We start from the raw sequence: 13,497 nt of genomic DNA on the forward strand, positions 1-13,497 counted from the left end.
CTTGACTTTGTCAGATGTCTTCTTAGCATCCATTGAATTGATGATGTGATTTTTCTTTTATTTATTTAGTTTTAGTTTTTGGAAACAGAGTCTCGCTCCGTCCCCCGGTCTGGAGTGCAGTGGTGTGATCCTCTGCCTGCAACTTCTGCCTCTGGGGTTCAAGAGATTCTCCTGCCTCAGCCTCCTGAGTGGCTGAGTAGATTACAGGCGCCTGCCACCATGCCCGGCTAACTTTTGTATTTTTAGTAGAGACAGAGTTTTGCCATGTTGCCCAGGCTGGTCTTGAACTCCTAACTTCAGGTGATCTGCCTGCCTTGGCCTCCCAAAGTGCTGGGATTACAAGTGTGAGTCACTGCACCCGGCCTGTTTTTATTTTTTAAGACGGAGTCTTGCTCTGTTACCCAGGGTGGAGTGCAGTGGTGCAATCTTGGCTCACTGCAACCTTCACCTCCTGGGCTCAAGTGATTTTCCTGCCTCAATCTCTTGAGTAGCTGGGACTACAGATGCATGCTACCATGCCTGGATAATTTTTGTATTTTTAGTAGAGACAGAGTTTCACTATGTTGGCCAGGCTGGTCTAGAACTCCTGACCTCAGGTGATTCACCCACCTCAGTCTCCTAAAGCGATGGAATTACAGGCATGAGCTACCATGCTCGGCCTAATGTGTTCTTTATTAACTAATTCCATTATTAAAGACCCATTCATTCCTGATGCAAATCAAAAGAGACCTTAGAGATCACGGAGACCAGTGGTTCTCAATTAGATATAGCCAATTATTTCTTCTTCTTCTTCTTCCTCTTCTTCTCCTCCTCCTCCTCTTTTTCTTTTCTTCCTTCTTCCTTCTTTTTCCTTTTTCTGAGATGGAGTCTCACTCTGTCACCCAAACTGGAATGCAATGGTGTGATCTCAGCTCACAGCAACCTCTGCCTCCCAGGTTCAAGCGGTTCTCCTGCCTCAGCCTCCCAAGTAGTTGGGATTACAGGTGCCCACCAGTGTGCCCAGCTAATTTTTGTATTTTTAGTAGAGACGGATTTCGCCATCTTGGTCAGGATGGTCTCGAACTCCTGACCTCAGGTGATCCTCCAGCCTCGGCCTCAAAAAGGGCTGGGATTATAGACATGAGCCAATGCGCCCAGCCTTTTCTTCTTCTTCTTCCTCCTCTTCTTCTTCTTCTTCTTTCTTCTTTCTTCTTTCTTCTTCTTCTTTTCTTTTTTGAGACAGTCTTGCTCTGTTGCCTAGGCTGGAGTGCAGTGGTGCAATCTCGCCCACAGCAACCTCCACCTTTCGGGTTCAAGCAATTCTCTGCCTCAGTCTTCCAAGTATCTGGGATTACAGGCGCCCACCACCATGCCTGGCTAATTTCTGTATTATTATTATTTTTTTTAGACAGAATCTTGCTCTATTGCCAGGCGCCAGGCTGGAGTGCAGTGGTGCGATCTCAGCTCACTGCAACCTCTGCCTCTTGGGTTCAAGCATTCCTCCTGCCTCAGCCTCCCGAGTAGCTGGGACTACAGGCGCGTGCCACCATGCCCAGCTAATTTCTGTATTTTTAGTAGAGATGGGGTTTCATCATCTTGGCCAGGCTGAGTCTTGAACTCCTGACCTCATGATCCACCTGCCTTGGCCTCCCAAAGCGCTGGGATTATAGGTGTGAGCCACCGCGCCTATTTTGTATTTTTAGTAGAGACGGGGTTTCACCATGTTGGCCAGGATGGTCTCAAATTCCTGGTCTCAGGTAATCTGTCTGCCTTGGTCTTCCAAAGTGCTAGGATTACACTCATAAGCCATCGTGCCTGGCCCCTAGTTTTTTCCTGCATCATTTTTTCCCTAACCACACTGCTAAACTCCCAAAGAGCAAGGGACCAAGGGTTGTATGCAGCATTTTCTCTACAGAGAAAATGGACCCAAGGGGCCACTCAATAAATGTCATTGACTACCAAACTGATGACTAGTCTTTTGTACTGGAGCTAGAGCAAAAAGTTACAAGCTAAAAGGAAGATAGAAGATGATGGTTATACCACATAAAGGACTTCTGGGCAAGGCATGGTGGGCTATGCTTGCAATCTCAGCGCTTTGGGAGGCCGAGGTGGGAGGATAGCTTGAGCCTAGGAGTTCAAGGCCAGCTGGAGAACATAGGGAGGCCTGTCTCTACAAAAATATAAATAAATAAATAAATAAAATAACTTCTGGACAGTTGGAGGCAAATCATTAAACATCTGAGTAAAGATGGCTTGAGATATTGCCTCCCCAGGTGAGCTTGGGAAAGGAGGATATATTTTCTAACAGGCCCACAAAAGTAAAGAAAGAGCACAGGACTTTTGGCCAGCCTGATTAGCTTTGGTTCTCATGATTATGTAGTCAGTCCCTCATCCCTTTATGGTAACCCTGGATCCCAGCTTTTCTGGAACTTTCCAATTTCAAATATTTCCCTAAACCAGTGACATGTTCCAGGAAACAGAAGACTATGTATCTCTATCCACAGCTTTTCCATAGCTCTGTCCCATATTGTGTTCATGCACAAATTTGTGCCCTTTCCATTCAACAAAAGACAAATGTGGGATGTAAAAATTAGGTCGTCGGGCTGGGCATGGTGGCTTATCCCTATAATCCCGGCACTTTGGGAGGCTGAGGCGGTGGATCACCTGAGGTCAGGAGTTCAAGACCAGCCTGGCCAACAAAGTGAAACCCCATCTCTACTAAAAATACAAAAATTAGCCAGGAGTGGTCCCGCATGCCTGTAGTCCCAGGTACTAAGGAGCTTGAACCCAGGAGGCGAAGGTTTCAGTGAGCTGAGATCACACCACTGCACTCCAGCCTGAGTGACAGATCAAGACTTTGTCTCAAAAAAAAAAAAAAAAAAAGTTAGGGTCTTGTACTGGCAATGTGGTGGGCAGAGGATAATTGGTTGAAGAATAGGCTGAGCTGGGGGCGCAGTCCCTACCCTCTTCTCAATCACCAGGGCTGAGATAGAAGAGATCAGGAGGAGCAGTGACGGGGGCAGGATGTCACCATTAAGGCCACAAAATCCCTAGGCTCCCTCTCTGTCCCCAGGAGTTACTCTGGTGTTCTCCTTCCTCCTCCAGGCTCCCAGAGCTCATTGCAGCTGAACACATTCCTCCCATTTCTTTGTCCCTTAGCTGCCATGAGTGAGTCCACTAGACATCCTATGCATCTTCTCCAAGAATCTGGAGGCAACTAGAAAGTGTTCTGAAGGTAGTACTCGAGAAGAAGCCTCCACAGCCTTCCTCTACTCCAGATCCCAAGATCCTGGAGAGATGGGCTAGGCAGGCCTGAGTGCCATCTAGAAGTGGAATGGGTTGGTGGGTGTTCTCTGGCAGGGCACATTAGATGTCTCTCTCTCTTCTGTTAACTGAGGTCTTCCTGCTGTCCTGAGCTAGTGTTCTTGGATTCCTAAGGTCTCCTTATCTGGCAAGGAAGGCCCAGGGTCCAAGGATATTTTAAAGGGCCAGGTGGAGCGAGAGTATGATCATCCATGGGTATGTTAACTTTGTATATCTTTTTCTAAGACCTGGCCTCTGTGGTTCGTGTGCTGCCATGGATGCCCATGGATGTGTGACCGTGGCATGTGCTATGTGCCAGTGTCAGCCTCTGTGTGTCAGGGCAGGGGCTCCCCGTGGTGTGCATATGTGTTGGGAGGGGGTGATGGTGAGAGCCTGGCTCCCTCTCCTCCTCCCCCATCCCTGCTCCCATCTGGCCTTGATCAGCCGGTCCCTGGGGAGGGAGCCGCGGTTTCGGATACAGGAAAATGTTCCAGGAAGCGGCCACTGTGTTGGGCCCTGCTCTGGCTCCCCCAGCGGAAATTGTTCCAGGAGGGAGGGAGGAAGGGAGTGTTGAGATAGGACTAAGGGAGGAGGGGGTTGGCTCTTGGCTCCCCTCTCCACGGGATAAAGCTGGATAAGTTGATGGGAAGCTCAGGTCAGCCACGAACCTGGATGCTGCTACCGAAATAATTAAATGCAGGCAAATGGAGGGCTAGCAAAAGAGGGTCCCCTTCCCTATTTGCTTCTCTTTTTAATGAAGTTTCAGGATTGGGATGAGGATGGCCTCTGGGAGTCCCTCTTCTGGCCCTGCTGTCATGTACACAAGCTGGAGACCAGAGCACCTGGGTCTTGTCTGAAAGTGGTGTGGCTTGGTGAGGAGGTAGGGGGTGTAGGATTCAGCTCCCTTTTCTCCCAACTGAGGGGGCTTTGAAGCCTGGATCCAGGACTGGGAGGGCTGCCTAATTGGGATAATGGAGGTTAATGGGGCGCCTGGAGGGGGTTGCCACGCTCCTAGATCAAAGAGGCCAGCTCTTCCCAGCCACCACAGCTGGAGGTCACAGCTGGAGGGGGAGGGGCAGAGGCTTCGGGCCAGCCAGCAGGGGGTGCTCTGGCCCTGGAAAGTCTGTCCTCTGCCTCTCTGACCTTCTTTGCTTGGAACGGCTTTTGCCTGGAGAGTGCGTTGGAGAGCGGAGGATAAGTGTGGAGCCCTGGGATCCCGACTCCTCTCTGTGTGGGGTGATAGGGAAGAGGAAGGGCCTGAGAGACTGGCAGCCTGGGGTTAACGGGATGTCAGCACCGTCGGGACCTCGGACACTGCAGGATTTGGAGGAAGAAGCTGGGTCGCAGCCTCGAGAAAGCTACTGCCGAGGAGGCAGGACTCCTGTCCTGAGCTCGGGCGGCTGAGAAAGGACTGGGCTGGGCGGCGGGGGGCGCTGGCTGGGCGGAGGCGAAGGGGCATCCGGAGCTCCCCCGCCGCCGCCCCCTCCCCCGGGCTGGCGCTCCCTCTCGGGCTCTAATCGGCGCGGCGGCCGCAGCGGGCAGAGTCAGCGCCGCCAGTCTCCGGGACGCGACTCCCAGCAATTGTGGTCGGGACCGCAGATATGCAGCTGCCTCCTGCCCGGGCGCCTGGCCCGGCCGGCCCCGCCCGCGCCCCGCCCCCCGGCCGCCCGCCCCTCGGCTGCGCGGGGACACTGAGGCACGGGAGGGACGCGAGATTCCCCGGCGGCCCTGAGCCCGGCCTAGGCCGCGAGAGACCTCCCAGCAGCCCCCAGCTCACGACCTGCCGTGTTCGTCTGAGGGTGCCTATCTCCCCAACAGCTGTAGGTGGGGGCCGAGACCCCCCAATCCTGCCTCAGCTTCAACTGTGCTTTTCGCCTCACACCACCATGCGGGGTGCGGGTGGATGGAGGGCGTTCAACAGTGCCTTGAAATCTAGAGGGGGGGCCCGGGGAAGTGGCTCACGCCTGTAATCCCAGCACTTTGGGAGACCGAGACGGGTGGATCACCTGAAGTCAGGAGTTCGAGACCAGCCTGACCAACATGGAGAAACCCTGCTTCTACTAAAAATACAAAATTAGCTGGGCATGGTGGCACATGCCGGTAATCCCAGCTACTCGGGAGGCTGAGGCAGGAGAATCGCTTGAACCCGGGAGGTGGAGGTTGCGGCCAGCCAAGATCACGCCATTGCACTCCAGCCTGGGCAACAAGAGCAAAACTCCGTCTCAAAAAAAAAAATAAAATAAAAAATAAAAAAGCCGGGCGCGGTGGCTCACGCCTGTAATCTCAGCACTTTGGGAGGCCGAGGCGGGTGGATCACGAGGTCAAGAGATCGAGACCATCCTGGTCAACATGGTGAAACCCCGTCTCTACTAAAACTACAAAAAATTAGCTGGGCATGGTGGCGTGTGCCTGTAATCCCAGCTACTCAGGAGGCTGAGGCAGGAGAATTGCCTGAACCCAGGAGGCGGAGGTTGCGGTGAGCCGAGATCGCACCATTGCATTCCAGCCTGGGTAACAAGAGTGAAACTCCGTCTCAAAAAAAAAAAAGAAAAAGAAAAAGAAGAAATCCAGAGGGGTGCGTCCCATTGAGGCTGTGCGGGGAGGAGGCGGTAATGTTGGTACCTGAGTCCCAAGGACCCTCACTCATTAACTAAGGCAGTGGAAAAACGGGTGGGAAAGACTAGGCCTAGGTAGGCTTAGAAGTTACAGCAGGTTCCTATGTAGGGGAGGTGATGGAAGGTGGGGAGGCAGAAATGGGTGAAAAGGCGGAAAGAAAATAGTTCAGGAGGAATTGGGGCAGAGGGCCAAGGCAGGGGTCCTTCTGGGAGGCTGGGGGCCAGGTCCTCAGATATTGCCCTGGCCCTTCACTCTGTTGGCCAGGTCTAGCAACTGTCAAGAGCCATTCTCAGAACTGAATAGATACCTTTAAAATGTCTGCATGTCCTGTGTGCAAGTGCACACATCAACACACAGATCACGGGAAGTCATGCATGACTACTCACCCTTCACATCCAATTGGGCACTAGTCCTCTCTACCTCACATCCTCAATATCACCCCTCCATTGACTTTTTTCTTTTTTTTGAGACAGGCTGGAGTGAAGTGGCGTGATCTCGGCTCACTGCAACCTCTGCCTCCCAGGCTCAAGCGATTCTCTTGTCTCAGCCTCCCAAGTAGCTGGGATTACAGGCATGTGCCATGTGCACAGCCAATTTTTTATTTTTAGTAGAGAAGAGGTTTCACCCATGTTGGCCAGGCTGGTCTCAAACTCCTGGGCTCAAGTGATCCGCCCGCCTTGGCTTCTCAAAGTGCTGGTGTGAGCCACAGTACTGGGCCCTCCACTGACTTCTGCTCATCCCCTCTGCTGCTGCAGGCCACACCTTCCCACATCTTGCTTGGACTGCTACAACAGATTGTTGCCTTGCCTCCAATTTTACCCACCTCCCAACTGTGACAATATTGATAGGCACCATTTACGGAGCAATTACTAAGTGCCAGACCCTGTGCTAAGAACTCTACGTGTATTATTGCTAATCCTTAACAACTGTGGGAGATTACCAAATTATGCTGCCCCTTTCAACAGAAGAGGAATCTTAGGTATTAGAGGTTAAATAGCTCGCCCATGCTTGCACCATTGTAAATGGCTGATTTACCCAGAACTGCCTGGGTCTAAGCCCCTATTTCATTCTCCTCTCTGAAGTCAGTCATTTCTCTAATATACAGGTATTCTCGTATGTCACCTTTGGATCAAGTCTGGCCCCTTGCATAGCTGATTAGATCTTCTCCATCAGCCTCCGCTCTGTGTTGCACTCATACTCAATTTTCAGCATCTCAAAAGTTGTCAATCCCTCATACCTCTGAGCCTTTGCATATACTCTTCCCCCTTCCTTTTTTTTTTTTTTTTTGTATTTTTTTGTAGAGACAGGGTTTTGCATGTTGCTCAGGCTGGTCTCGAACTACTGGACTCAAGTGATCCACCCATCTCAGCCTCCCAAAGTGCTAGGATTACAGGCGTGAGCCACTTCGCCAGGTCCACTCTTCCTTTTTTTACTTGATAACTCTTATTCGTCCTTCGGTTTCTTTATTTAGTCATCCTTTCTTCCAGGAAGCCTTTTTTAACTCCCCCCAACACTGGCTTAGATTTACCCTTTCGTCCTTTGCTATCAAGATACTTCCAGGCTGGGCGCAGTGGCTCATACCTGTAATCCCAGCACTTTGGGAGGCCAAGGCGGGTGGATCATGAGGTCAGGAAGTGGAGACCATCCTGGTTAACAAGGTGAAACTCCATCTCTACTAAAAATACAAAACAGGCCGGACACGGTGGTTGACGCCTGTAGTCCCAGCACTTTGGGAGGCCAAGGCGGGCGGATCACAAGGTCAGGAGATCGAGCCCATCCTGGCCAACACGGTGAAACCTCCATCTGTACTAAAAATGCAAATATTAGCTGGGCGTGATGGCGTGCGCCTGTAGTCCCAGCTATTCGGGAGGCTAAGGCAGGAGAATTGCTTGAACCCGGGAGGCGGAGGTTGCAGTGAGCCGAGACCGCGCCACTGCACTCCAGCCTGGCGACAGAGCGAGACCCCATATCAAAACAAAACAAAACAAACAAGCAAAAAACAATTACCTGGGCGTGGCGCGCCTGTAGTCTCAGCTGCTCAGGAGGCTGAGGCAGTATAATGGCTTGAACCTGGGTGGTGGAGTTCGCAGTGAGCTGAGATTGAGCCACTGCACTCCAGCCTGGGCGACAGAGCGAGACCCCATCTCAAAATAAAAAGATAGGCCGGGCGCGGTGGGTCACGCCTATAATCCCAGCACTTTGGGAGGCCGAGACGGGTGGATCACGAGGTCAAGAGATCGAGACCATCCTGGTCAACATGGTGAAACCCCGTCTCTACTAAAAATACAAAAATTAGCTGGGCATGGTGGCACATGCCTGTTGTCCCAGCTACTCAGGAGGCTGAGGCAGGAGAATTGCTTGAACCCAGGAGGCGGAGAATTGCTTGAACCCAATTGCGGTGAGCCGAGATGGCACCATTGCACTCCAGCCTGGGTAACAAGAGCAAAACTCCGTCTCAAAAAATAAATAAATAAATAAATAAAATAAAAAGATATTTCCTACTCTTTTGTGTTAGTTGCTGGTTCGTTTGTGAGGTGAAGGGTTGTTTCTTGTTGCATGAGCAAGTCTAGCCCAGTGTTGCTTGGCACAAAATAGGTGCTTTCTGAACATTTGTTGAATGAAAGAATGTTCTCTAGGTTCATTCCACATCTCAAAAATCTGTGCTAGCAAGAACACAGCAGGTCAGAGAAAGTGGAGAGAGATGTGTATTTAGGAATTTTTTTTTTTTTTTGAGATGGAGTCTTGTTCTGTCTCCCACGCTGGAGTGCAGTGGCTCAATCTCAGCTCACAACAACCTCTGCTTCCTGGGTTCAAGTGATTCTTCTACCTCATCCTCCTGAGTAGCTGGGATTACAGGCGTGCACCATCACACCCTGCTAATTTTTGTATTTTTAGTAGAGAGAGGGTTTTGCCATGTTGGCCAGGCTGGCCTCGAACTTCCTGACCTCAGGTGATATGCCTACCTTGGCCTCCCAAAGTGCTGGGATTACAGGCCTGAGAGCCATCACACCCAGCCTGTATGTAGGATTTTGAAGGACCATCCCCTTGGGTTGCTCAGCCTTACTCCTAGGGATGATATAATCAGAATTCCATCACCCCAAGTTCCTCCGGTGAAAGACATTAGAATATTTCATGTATCAGATTCTAGGATATCATTTTTACAAAGGGTAATTTTCCTTTTTTTTTTTTTTTTTTGAGACAGAGTTTTGCTCTTGTTTCCCCGGGCCGGAGTGCAATGGAGCGATCTTGGCTCATCGCAACCTCCACCTCCCGGGTCCCAGCGATTCCTCTGCCTCAGCCTCCTAAGTAGTTGGGATTACAGGTGCAAGCCACCACGACCAGCTAATTTTTGTATTTTTAGTAGAGACAGGGTTTCCCCATATTGGTCAGACTGGTCTTGAACTCCTGACCTCGTGATCCACCTGCCTGGGCCTCCTAAAGTGCTGGGATTACAGGTATGAACCACTGCACCGGCCCAAAGGGTCGTTTTCTAGAGATGACCAGGTTCTTACTTAATTCAGTGTTGTCCCATGTGAGACACACCCACCCAGGACAGGTCCCCTTGTTTCAGAATCAGTCTTCAGTCTTCCCCTTCCTTTCATTTTCCTCTTTGTCCCCTGCCATCCAGATTTCTTCTTCCTCCTTCCATCATGGCACTTGTTTCTGATTCTGATCTGCCTCTCCTAAAGCTGCCGGATTATATCAGGGCTCAAATGTCAATGAAGGAACCTAAGGTTCAGAGAAGAGGGGAACCAGAGCCTGTCCCAGAAGTCCTGCCTTATAGCCCTAATGCTGGAGAGAGGGAGGGAAGTTGCAGTCTGTCTGTACCTGTAAATTTGTTTACATATTTGTTGGGGTGGGGAGCTCCTTTTCCAAGCTGTCCTATACAAAGGTTGCTAGCCTCTTAAAAGTTTCCCTTTGGCCGGGCGCGGTGGCTCAAGCCTGTAATCCCAGCACTTTGGGAGGCCGAGGCGGGTGGATCACGAGGTCAAGAGATCGAGACCATCCTGGTCAACATGGTGAAACCCCGTCTCTACTAAAAATACAAAACATTAGCTGGGCATGGTGGTGTATGCCTGTAATCCCAGCTACTGAGGAGGTTGAGGCAGGAGAATTGCCTGAACCCAGGAGGCGGAGGTTGCGGTGAGCCGAGATCGCGCCATTGCACTCCAGCCTGGGTAACAAGAGTGAAACCCCGTCTCACTCAAAAAAAAAAAAAAAAAGTTTCCCTTCTACCCCATGTCCTCAGCTTTGCCTCCTAAAATTCGATCCTCTTCCCTAAGTACCCTGAGCTTCGTGTCAGAAATGCTGGGTCAAGGTACTCAGCAGTCTGTAAATCCTGAGGCCACGAGTGGATGTTCCTTCAATCCAAGGAGCAAGCTTTCCTGGTCATCAGCCCCATTGTTCTTGGAGGACCCAACAGACTGTAGCTGATGCTCAGGGTCTCTTATCTGTAGGCCCACCATTTGTTTCTGCTTTGTCTCTCCCATGTCTTTCTGTTTCCCTGTCTCTGGATGCCTTCTTCTTTCCTGTCCCCTCTATGTTCTCTGTCGCTGGAGTATCCACTAGAGACAAGGGCTGGGCTGGGTGCATGGGGGGGTAGTGGCCAGACCAGGGGCCCGGGACATGAGCGCAAGTTTCCAAGCTTCTCTTCCAGGCCCCTGTGGTTGGGGAGCTCCACAGAGGGAGAGATGAGTCAGCGGGGCCGCAGAGCAGCAGGGGCCTGGGTGGGGGTAGGGAAGCTGGGGTTCCCCAGGGCCAGGGAGTTCGCTGGGGCCATCTGGGTCTCTGAACTCTGGTGTGTGTGGGGAGTATCGGATCAAATACTCCCCACACGCACCAGACCTAAAGGTACGCTGGAGCTTCTTATACTAGTAGGAGTTGGAGGCAGCAATTTGCAGGACTGGCAGTGGTCTCCATATCACCCTTATCCCCAGATCCTTATAGGGAGAGGGGTTCCCAAATGGCCTTTAGGAGACCTCAGGGATCTCCAGAGCTGTAGAGTTGTAATGATAGCCCTGGGTATATGTGTGTGACATTTGCCACATGTGTAGATACATGTGTTGATGTGAGTCTGTGAGTCCGCGTGAGGCGTATTCTAGGTGACTGTGAGTCTGTATGCATGTAAACATACTGGTGTGTGCATTTTTATGATTGGGGGTTAGGGTGTCCTGGGGTAAGCATTATCTGTAGAGTATATGTATATATAGTGTGCGTCAATATGGGTGCCTGCATAGTACAAATGTGTATGAATTATGTGTCACCTTGTGTGTGTGCAAGTACGCAGATCTGGATGTGTCACTCATCAGGTATGCATTAGAGCATGTGTCAGTCTCTCCATTTCAGGGGATCTGCTCACTATTCTCTGGTGATTCTCCCTAGGGTAGTCAAACCTTCTCTAACAGCAACAATGAAGAGTTGGGAGTCACTTTGGATGAGGCCGTTAGAGACAGCCCAGCCTAGAAGGGTGGTAGAGGGCGATGGTGTGCACGACGGAGGGTGCATCCCTTGGGAGTAGGGGGTACAGGTCTCCCACTCTCCACTGATCTTTCCAAAAAGATCCAAAATCATTTGGAGAACTGAGGCAAGTTCCAGATTCAACCCCCTCTAACCTAGAAAGCCCACCCTGATTCTCCTAGGGGAGGGCGAGAAGGGAGTGGTTCCTGTGGTTCAGCGAGTCCTGGCATTGGGATATCAGAAAGGCATCATCCCACCCCTTCCTTCTGGGGCATCCATCCCTTGGAGTTCAGTGTCTGGGTGGCCATGGGCGGAGGCTGAGGGGCCCCCAGGGTGGTGGGGGGTGGTGGATAGAAACCAGATGCCTAGGGGGTTTATACTGGAAGGACCAGAGCCGCAGCCTCTACCCGCCCCTGCCACATGGCGCCTCTGCTTGGGCTGCCCCACCCCCTGGGAGGCTGGGCTGAGGAAGGCCTGAGAGGGTGGAGGTAAGTCCTTGGTTAAGGCTTCTAATTGCTGCCCCCAGCCCCTCAGGGCACTGGGAAGGAGACTGGGGAGCTAGACCCAGGAACACGAGCACCTCAGCTGGCCTGCAGGATTATCTTTAAAAAGGATGTGGGAGAAGTCAGAGCCCAGGGGGTTCTGAGCAGAGGGGCTTCATGCAGCCCCTCTGCCCATCTTTGGCCCTGATCTCTGGTGGGGGGCAGGCTCTGTGTCCAGGGACTGTCCTATGTTGACCCATCAGGGGTCCTGGCTCCCATCTTCCTGGAACTCTGCTCCTCATTTTTCTTTCCCCAGCACTCAGGATTTGAATGTGTCTGCCCCTTCCCAGGTAGGGTTAGGGATTAAAGCCCACACGGGGAGTGAGAAGGTGACCCTTCCTTCCAACTCCTCTCCCCAGCCCTGTCCATTCATCTTTCCACCCTTCCTCCTTTTCCCCTTCGGTCTCTTCCTTTCTTCTCTCATCTAATCTGAGTCCCAACCCCCTCCTCACCTGCTCTCTCTTCTTTAGAGGGTCACGGGGTAGAAGGGAAGCCTCTCTAGAGTCCTCCTCTGCCTCAGTTTCCTTCCTGATCAAACTGGTCTTAGGCTTTTCTGCTGGTGATACAGGAATTGCTCTAAATTTTCTCCTTCCCAACATCTGAGTTGGGGGCCCCAGAAATCCAACTGGCACCTCAGTCTCAGACTCCTCCCAACCAGGGGGAGACCGTGAGGTCACAGGGACACCCCACCACGGGCACTTCCTCTCGGGCAGACGGGTGGGGTGGCCCGTGTAATCAGCGGACACAATTATGCGCTATTTATGTTCCATCCCCGCCCCCCCACCTGCCTGGCAGCACAACCCTCCTCCTCCTCCTCTTCTGGACCTGGCTATGCCTCAGGCTATTTTCCCTGTCCTTCCCAAGCCTTTGTCTCTCCATCTTTGTTCCTCTGTCCTGTTTCTGTACCTTTTTAGTTTTTTTCCTGATCTTTCTTTCTTTTTTTTTTTTTAAACCACACATCTGGTCTTCTGTTTTCCTCTTTCCTATCTCTTTCTTACACCGAGTGATATCTCTTCTGATTCTCTTGGACAGTTTCATTTGCTCTGTTTCTTCTTTTGCTTCTTTCTCTTTGTCAGCTACCTGGTTCCCTAACCCTTCCCCTAAACCTTGGATTCCCAGAGTTCCTTGGGGTAAATCAAATCGTGGGGCTAGAATCCAGAACTCCTGGGTCCTACCCTGAAATTCGTGCCTGCCTGTTGGCAAAACTGCTATGCAGACCTCCCTGGACCTCCATCTGCTCCTGCCACCTCCCAGACTTTTCTTTGGAGATCTGGGAGAGCTAAAGGAGCGAGGAAGTGGGCACTCCGAGAAAGTGAGGGGATGGTGTTGAGGAGTGAGGAGGGTGGAAAGGACAGGGCTTTATTCCCCTGACAGGAAGAGCTGGGAGGGGGAGAGATGTGTGTTAAGGAATAAACTGCCAAACAACCCCAGCACGCGAAGCCCCCTGCGGGAGAGCTGTCGGTTCCACCACTAGGCTGCCCAGTCCTCTCTCTCCCATAAACACCTGGGGGTCCAGGGCCCAGGTTTCAGGTAATAGACTTTTTGGGTTTCCCTCCCAACCTGGCTGACCTTTCTTCTCTTATTTCCTATTTTGATGGGA

Source organism: Sapajus apella, unplaced genomic scaffold, assembly GCF_009761245.1.
Source record: "Sapajus apella isolate SASKATOON/1434 unplaced genomic scaffold, GSC_monkey_1.0 scaffold2, whole genome shotgun sequence".
Classification (NCBI taxonomy): Eukaryota; Metazoa; Chordata; class Mammalia; order Primates; family Cebidae; genus Sapajus; species Sapajus apella.